Source organism: Mesoplodon bidens, assembly GCF_964165515.1.
Source record: "Mesoplodon bidens genome assembly, chromosome: 14".
NCBI classification, from domain to species: Eukaryota; Metazoa; Chordata; class Mammalia; order Artiodactyla; family Ziphiidae; genus Mesoplodon; species Mesoplodon bidens.
The window spans coordinates 31,564,460-31,573,767 of NC_138170.1; positions in this window are offsets into that span (position 1 = coordinate 31,564,460).

Below are 9,308 nucleotides of genomic sequence, written 5' to 3' on the forward strand. Positions count from 1 at the left end.
CAACTTTATTCAGAAAGCCAGCATACCAGGAAGATGGTGGACTACTGTCCCAAAGATTAGAATTCAGGCATCTTTTATATTAAAAGGGGAGGCGGTGTGGCTGTTTGTTGCAAACTTCTTGGTGCTGGAATCCTTTGTTCCTGTAGCTGTCCGTGTAGGTCAGATCACGATGTTCCTGTAAACCTCCAACAAAACAAATGTTTTTTTGTCTTCTGCAACTTTTTAATCCCTCTATGATTGGGAAAGTGTTCCACTTTTAAAGGTCAGAACCTTGAGAATGGCTATCCTGTATATTTCAGACTATAGGCAACATTCTTTTACCAAAGGTGCAGAACCAGCATGACAAAGCACAGGCAAGAGAGCACAAGGATTAGAGCTAAAGGAATAGATCCAATATGGGGTCAGGTTTGTTCTTCTCTGTTACAAGACCACCATCTATGTTGCAGGGTGAGGGGGATATACCCAGAGTAGAATTAGCACACTTAACTCATAGATCAATTCTGACCATTAAACAGGGAATACTCTACTGGCTGCTACAAAGCTAGCACAGGCTTGGGCTCTTGGTGGACAATCAAAAAACGCTTGTCCCTATCCTCTCTCCATTCCTCCTTCCAGGGTGACCACACCCCTGTCAGCCAGCTGTGTAGCTGAGCAGCTTTAGGATGTGGTGCTGTAACAGTGCATGTGCATCCGGATGGAGACCTCCTTGCCTGCTCCCAGGCACTGCAAGGTACCTGGCACAAAGCCTGTACTCCATGTAGATTGAGGATGAATTCCCTACGAAGCAAAGAAACATTCTCTTGAAAGGTAACAATATTGTAATGTACACTTGGGAAGCACAAATCCTATTGGGTTGGAAAAAGTTGGGGATTTGTTTTTTTGCTGCCTGTGAACATTCCATGTAAGAATATGCAAGGTTGATGGGACTATTGCAAAGCATCAATTTCTTGTGCAAATGAATTTGGAAGGCTGGCCCCAAACCCTCTGCACCTGTGTTACTTACCTGCAATGAGGCTGTGCTGCCAGCAGGGCACAGTAATGCCTTGGATTTGGGCTAATCACGAGCGGTGTTAAAAGAGAGGAGTATGCTTCTCAATTCGCTTGTTTTTCAAAAATGATGGTGTCTATTAACTGCTGCTAAATATAAGCACTAATCCATTCCTAATTACTGTATTTTAAAAGCCAACACTCTTCAAACGCTGAGATATTTAAAGCAATGGGTTTACCACAGACAGAGGCTTAAGTTTTATTCCAGAATGTCCAGTGGAAATGCAGTTATTAGAAGGTGGGAAAATGTGAAAACTACATATCTTAGCCTATTGAAACATTTGATGAGTAAATATTTTCATTTGGGAAACAAGAACTCTCAAGCTAGTGACTCATCCATCAGAGCCTTAGTATTTGCTTTGAGGGGTGGAAGCAATATTGCGGCTTTTGCCCATTTCCATTTTTGAGTTGGGAATGACTTAAGGCAAGGCTGGGGGAAACATGGCCCATGTCACTGGACGCACCTTCCCACCAAAGAGCCCCAGCCCAGAAGCTGGAGCATAGAAGTCCCAAAGACACACTGGGTGAGTTCAAGTGCTCACCATCATTCTGCTTGTGGCTAAGATGAGTTCGGCTAGTAGACTTCTAAAGCACATTAAGATTTATGGTTTGTACCTCTACTTTATTCTCCTTATTTTGTTTAAATGCATGTGTGCACGCATGTGTGTATGTTTCCCTTGAGGCTAAGAGGTAAGGTTGAATCAAGGGAGGTGGGGAGGGGATGGAGATGAAGTAAACAGGAAATCTTAACAGCTAATCTGCCACCTTAAGTGATCTCTCCTGGCATCTACTGTTCTACTTATGACTGGACTCAAGCCCAGTCTCTCTGGCTACTTCTCAGCATAGCTCTCCTCCTTGCAGATTCAAGTGCTCAGCTATATCAAGCTGCTGAGTTGTAACTTTGCCCCTCAGCCATCTGGAAGGCTATTTTTATACAAGTTGTAGCCATGTCTCTCTACTTCTAAGCATCGGGTGGCTACCCAGAAGCTTGAGGAACTAGGCCATCCTTCTAATTATTATGATGACTGAAACACTTTGGAACAGGTGAGAGAGTAGAAATGCCTTGAATTTCTATTTTGTGACACCTTGCTTATTGAGAAGTCACTTATCCAACCATCTAAGCCATCCAGATCCCAGTTGAGAACAGAAAACATGACAAAAAGTAAAGATCTCTGTCACAGATGCCACCAAGTCCATCCACTAAAGGCTTGGGTCTTCTCTCAAAGCCTCATGACTCATATTTTAAAGACGGTTCTAACTTATAAGTTGATCTAGTTTCTGGCTCTTAGGAAATTGGAAGCAGAATAATTAGAGGAAAGAAGGCAATTTGTAGAGACAGATATACTGAAAATAAATTTTTTTCACAGAGGGAGGACCAAGAAAAAATGTTGAAAGAAGATAAAATAAGTCAAAAACTATAATAGATAGGGACATAATCCTGAATTAAACCACAATAGTTTCTGTGGATATCAAATAAAAATTGATATACATAATCATGACTTATTTAGGAAGATTATCCATTATTTTCACAAATGTTTCATCATGATCCAGTGTTTAAGAGTTCAGGTTCTGGAGCCAAGATGCCTCAATTCAAGTCCTTATTAACTGTGTGACCTTAGACAAGTCACTTAATATCTCTGTGCTTACATTTTTTTAAATTAGTTAATTATTTTTGGCTGAGTTGGGTCTTTGTTGTTGTGCCCGGGCTTTCTCTAGCTGCGGAGAGAGGGGGCTACTCTTCGCTGCGGTGCGCGGGCTTCTCATTGCAGTGGCTTCTCTTGTTGCGGAGCACGGGCTCTAGACACACGGGCTTCAGTAGTTGTGGCACACGGGCTTCGGTAGTTGGCGCTCACGGGTTCTAGAGCGCAGGCTCAGTAGTCATGGCACACGGGCTTTGTTGCTCCATGGCATGTGGGAATCTTCCCAGACCAGGGATCGAACCCGTGTCCCCTGCATTGTCGGGTGGATTCTTAACCACTGCACCACCAGGGAAGTCCTGTGTTTAAAGTTTTTCATTTGGAAAATGGAGATAATAAAAATATTTACTTTAAAGAGTGGTTGTGAGGATTAAATGCGTTAATGTATATAAAATTAACTGTGACTGGCACATAACATTATTACTTGGTACATTTTGTTTAAAAAGTCAGAGAGGACAAAATACATTTTTAAACAAAGGTATTAAAAATGCAAAGAGGAAAACTGAAGGCGTTTAGAAGAATATTCCATGCATGGATAATGGCCAAAGCTTGTGCTCTGGTCTTATACAAAAAATGAAGAAGAAGAAGATGATGATGAAGGAGAAGGAGGAAGAGGAAGATGAGGGGAAGGAGGGGAAGGAAGGAGAGGAGGAGGAGAAAGAGAAGGAAAAGAAGAAGGAAAGAGAGGAGGGGGAGGAAGAGGAGGAGAAGAAGGAGAAGGAGAATGTATGTAGAGACAATATTTTTAATTATTTAAAAATAAATAGTTCGAAGTAATGTATTTTAAGGTATGTTAGGGAAGGACTTTCTCCACAAACAGGCTTCATAGAGTCTCTCACTTTTTTTTTTTTTTTTTTTTTTTTGCGGTACGCGGGCCTCTCACTGTTGTGGCCTCTCCCGTTGCGGAGCACAGGCTCCGGACGTGCAGGCTCAGCGGCCATGGCTCACGGGCCCAGCCGCTCCGCGGCATGTGGGATCTTCCCGGACCGGGGTATGAACCCGCGTCCCCTGCATCGGCAGGCGGACTGTCAACCACTGCACCACCAGGGAAGCCCATAGGGTCTCTTTTACAAAGACCCAGTTCTTAATAATATGCAAACATCCGGACAGAATCAGAGAACTTAAAATCTGATAAATGTCAAGAGTGATGTCAAAAGTTCTATTTGTTACTTCTTCTTTTTTTAAAAAAATAAATTTATTTATTTTTGGCTGTGTTGGGTCTTCGTTGGTGCACACCGGCTTCTTCTAGTTGCAGCGAGCGGGGGCTACTCTTCATTGTGGTGCATGGGCTTCTCGTTGTGGTGATTCCTCTTGTGGAGCACGGGCTCTAGGTGTGCGGGCTCAGTAGCTGTGGCTTGTAGGCTGTAGAGCACAGGCTCAGTAGTTGTGGCGCATGGGCTTAGTTGCTCCGCAGCCTGTGGGACCAGGGATCGAACCGTGTTCGCTGCATTGTTCAGGCAGATTCTTAACCACTGCGCCACCAGGGAAGTCCCTATTTGTTATTTCTTTTAATCCTCCCAACAGCTCTGTGAGGTAGGCAGCGCATGTCATATGTCTGTTTTACAGGAGAAAAATGTCTCAGATTTTGAAAAATAAGGCTCAAGTTTAAACAGCTGATTTTACAAGAAACGACTTTATTTGATCCTCAGTTTTCTCGTTTGTGAAATGGTGACAATACTATCCACTTCAGAGTGTGTTAGGATTAAATAATATGTCACAAGCAAAACACCTTCCTTCTCTTCTCCTCATCACCCTCCTTCTGACGCATTATAATTAAAACGACTTCATCCTGGGCCCACACTCCTGCCGTGTTTGTTTTTTTAACTGGTGGTTTTGCCTTCCTTTATTTGCAGTCTAGTAGATCAATGCCTTTCCCCCCCAAAATTACTGTGAATTGATTAAGCCTTTATAGATGACTCTAAATTATTGTCAATAAATAAAAGTATTCCATTTCTAGAAACTCCATATTCAATTAGAAACCTATAGCTCTCTGCACAGCAAATTACTTGGAGAGGACCTTGACTCTTTGAAGTCATAGGAACTACTGTTAGAGCACTAGATAAGACTGATTCTGTTTTTTTTCATAGCAAGTATGGTATTTTATTCCCCATTTACTGACCAATGAAAAATATGACAATATTTTTGGCCTCACTCTCATGCTAGAATAGTAATCCTGACAGGCACTCTAGCCTCTGGCCATGGTGGGTTTCTGATTCTCCTTCAGGTATTCAGAGCTGGGACAGTCTCCTTGACACTGCACAGCCTGTACCCTCTGCTTGGAATGCCCTGCTCCATTTTCTTCCTAGCAGATGCCTTCAAGTGCCGACTTAAATGTCCCCTCAGCTATGAAGTCTTTCCTGACTCCTCTAAAATGTCGAGTCAAGAATAATTTTGAAATCATGTTTATTCAAATATTTTCTTTGATGACCCCGTTTCTGAAAAGCGTCACCAGCTTCCATCTAACTTCTGCCTCTCTGAAGTTCTCTGGATGGCTTCCACGTTTTCTGACTGACTCAGTGAGAATGAGCTGACTCAATAAAAAAAAGTGATGAGATTCTAGAAAGAGCTAGCTGGCTGGCTGACTGGCTGGGAAAAAAAAAAAAAAAAAAAGCCAGCAAGGAGTTTGGAGTATATTAGCCTTTAATGGGTTAGTTCTGCTCCCTTTAAAGGAGACTGAAAGAAGGCAGGTAGATGAGTAAGAAAAAGCATCTGAGTTTTCTCTCTGATGTTTCTTGAAGTGAATATGCCTTTTCATGTTAGTATTATTAATGATGATGGGGTTGAGGTGTGCAGTGCTTTGAAGGAGTCTGTTTATGTCAGGGTCGTCATTTTGTGCTGCCCACAAAATGTTTCCAGCCCTCCCCTGCCTAGGCACATGACAGGACTGCACTCTCATGACTGGGGTAGGGCCATGTGAGAGGAGCTCAGGCCAATGAGTTGTGAGCAGAAACGATGAGTGTTGCTTCCAGGCTGAAACAGCCAACCGTCTGTGCAATACCCAGCAGAGCTCTCTTTCCCTTTGCCATGGCAACCGTCCGCTTTCAAGATGATCCATCATCCTGCATCCTGGAGTGAGAAGACATGGAGCAGAACCCTAGCCAAACTTTACTGGACCTAGAGCATAAGTGAGAAATAAACTTTTCTCCCTAAACTTTTATTGTGAAAAATGTTGAAATAGGCAGAAAAATTGAAAGAAGTGTACAACAGAAATCCACAACCCATGACCTGGATTTTATAGTTAACATTTTGCTATCATTGCCTTATCACTTATCTATCCATCCATCCATTCCTCTATGCTACATCAATCCCTCTTTTTGCAGGGGGAAAGAATGAGACACTATTGTAAAACACTACTGAGATCTGGGGGTTGTGTATTATCACAACAGAATCCAGCCTTTCCTTCTCTACAGCATCTGAGTTGCCCTGGCCAGCTACTCTCTTTTTCTGCTGAGGACCCTATAGTGGAACTACTCCAAAAATAAAAATTGTTTTCAGTTGGTTTTAATTATTTTAAGTTAGTTCTAAGAAATCATTTCCTGCCAGGGAAAGTTAAAAATCCTGGGATGAGTTAGGAGAAAGATTAAGCCATCTTTTTTCTCTTATGGGCTTAAAAATAAGATAAACTCTGACTGAGCTACTTTGGATATGGTTCTGTTTAGAGGTGGGTTGGGGGGATGGATTAAATGGGGAAAAGAAACGCAAAAAATCACATTCACTGTGCGCCTGTTTTGTGGCAGATAGTCTATGTATAGGATCTTGTGACATCCTTCAAACCACCTCCATAATATACATAAGATTTTCATTGTTAACATGAGGATATTAAGCTCAGAGAGGTTAGGCGGCCTGCTCAAAGTCACACAGCTAGTGTGAGTGGAAGAGGCAGAATGAAAACCCAAATGATTCCAATACATTTATCCTCCACTAGAAGTCAAGGAGATATGGGGATATATGTATATGGATAGCTGATTCACTTTGTTATAAAGCAGAAACTAACACACCATTGTAAAGCAATTACACCCCAATAAAGATGTTAAAAAAAAAAAAAGACGTCTACGAACCCTTGATCTCTGACAGCCCCAGAAGCTGACATTTCCCTCTCACTGAAAAGGCTGTCCACAGAGAGACATGGCCTATGAGCTAAGTAGCTCTTGCTTGTCTGAGTAGGAAGGGAGAGCTGAGCCAACTTGCTTGGGAAGACAACCTAAGAACCCATTTAGAACTTGGGATTGTGAGAATCTGTCCTCGTCCTGTAGAAGGAATTCAATCCTGAATGACCATTCCCTTCAAATATTGAACGCAGGTTATCTTCTTTAACTTTGCTATGGAGCTTAACCTTTCCCTAGTGATCTTTATGAGATTTAAGGCTTTAAAATAAAACTTGGATACTCAAAGGGACAGCATGAGGGTGTTTCCTAGGTGATGGAATTGTTCTGTATCCTGGTAGTGGTGGTATTTGCATGAATCTATAAAGGTGTTAAAACTCATAGAAATGGACGCAACACACACATACACACACAGAGTTAATTTTACTGTATGTTTACTTTTTTAAAACCTGAAGACACTGATGCAAAAGGGCCCCTGAGACTAGAAATCAAGCTGTCAGGGTCAAACCATCTCCACAAAGCATCAGGGAATAAAATTCCAGAGGGCAGACCACTGAACAGACTTCCAAGGGGTAGGTGCCAGTGCAGTCCTCTCCTCTTTCCTTCATTTATATAAATCCTTCCGGAAAACTGACAATTCAAATGTTCCTCATAAACCATCAGAGAAGAGTTCAGTGTTTTCCACAGATGGTCTGCTGATCCTCTGTGTGTCTTCATCGAGGCTGGAGTCATGAGACTGAAGACCAGGCAGGCCAAGGAGGCCATGCCTGAGAAGGCAGGACCTAGCAAATGTGGGTCAGAGAAGAACCTAAATCAGAAACTGGGTTAATTCAACTGGGTTAACCTCAGTGGATCTGTGGAAATCAGAGTCTGTAGAGCTGAGAGGCGTTTACCAGAAGGAAAGTCACAGGAATGAGAGAAGTCAGGGCAAGTCTAGGCAGATCCACGTGGCCGAGGCTGGAGCGCCTGGACCCCAGAGAACTGGAGCTCTGCCCCCGGTGAACATTGGCTGCCTGAAAGTCCCACCTCTGCACAGGAGCCTAAGCCATGTCCACCTCTGTCTCTGCAAGAGCCCTTTGGTTAGTGGTTTCGAGCCTTCACTTTGGCCAAATACATGTGGTCCTTGGCAGTCCCGCACTGTCTAGAGCCTGTGAATCTTTTCGGAGCTCATTTATCTCAGGAGGAAAATTGCCTGAGCAGACTTGAAGGCAGGGGTGGGAGCCACCTGCTGAAGACACCAGGGAGCATTTGGCAGGGTGGGTGGGGAAAGGAGATGGAACAGAAGAGAGGGGGCTGGGAGCTATCCCACTCTTTCCCTCCCTCCTGCATCTGGTGCCCCAGGAGCTGCTCTGAGCAATGCCTCTCGAATGCGTTGGCGTGAACTTGTACTTGTTCCTCCCTCAGGGAATGAGAGAAGACAGGCTGAAAGCTGCTAAAATGCTTGGAGAACATCCAAGGAGAGGCTTGTCAGAAATGCAATATATTAATGAAAACAGCTTGGGCCTGGCTAAATAGTGACTCTTGGAACAAAACAAACAGATGGGAGTTGACGACAATTGATCTGAAAAAGGAAGAGTCCAGCCCTTGTATACATAGAGCCTCGTGCTTCAGGAGGGTCTTCACGGAGTTCACTGCACCGTGGTCTTCTCCAGCTTAGGCTAGTATTCATTTTTTCTCAGGAGCACCAACAACTACCACATCAAGGCATCCCTTATGGGCATAAGCACATTCTCCAGTGTCTGCCATCTCCAGGAACAAAGGTTCTTTGCTTTTTCTTTTCTTTTTTTCAGATTATTTGCTTTGCATTAATAATCTGCAAAGGGCCTCTCACAGGCCATCGGAGTGATCTCAGATGCTTGTTAAAATGTACATTCCTGAGCTCTACATTTTCACACCTGACAAATTAGGTGGACTCTCTGAGAGTAATTCCAAAGCATCTGCAGGGTGGTTACCAAGGGGGAGGGGTCGAGGGAGGGATGGAGTAGGAGATTGGCGTTAGCAGATGTAAGATATTATGTATGCAATGGATAAACAGCAAGGTCCTAGCACAGAGAACTATATTCAGTATCCTATGATAAACCATAAAGGAAAAGAATATTTTAAAAAAGAATGCATATATATATATATATAACTGAATCACTTTGCTGTACAGCAGAAATTAACCCAACATTGTAAATCAACTATACTTCAATAAGAAGAAAAAGCATCTGCATTTTTTTTTTTTTTTTGGCTGTATGTGGGCCTCTCACTGTTGTGGCCTCTCCCCTTGTGGAGCACAGGCTCCGGACGCCAGGCTCAGCGGCCATGGCTCACGGGCCCAGCCGCTCCACAGCATGTGGGATCTTCCCGAACCGGGGCACGAACCCGTGTCCCCTGCATCGGCAGGCGGACTCTCAACCACTGCGCCACCAGGGAAGCCCAAAGCATCTGCATTTTAACAAGCACCTTCATGATCCTTATC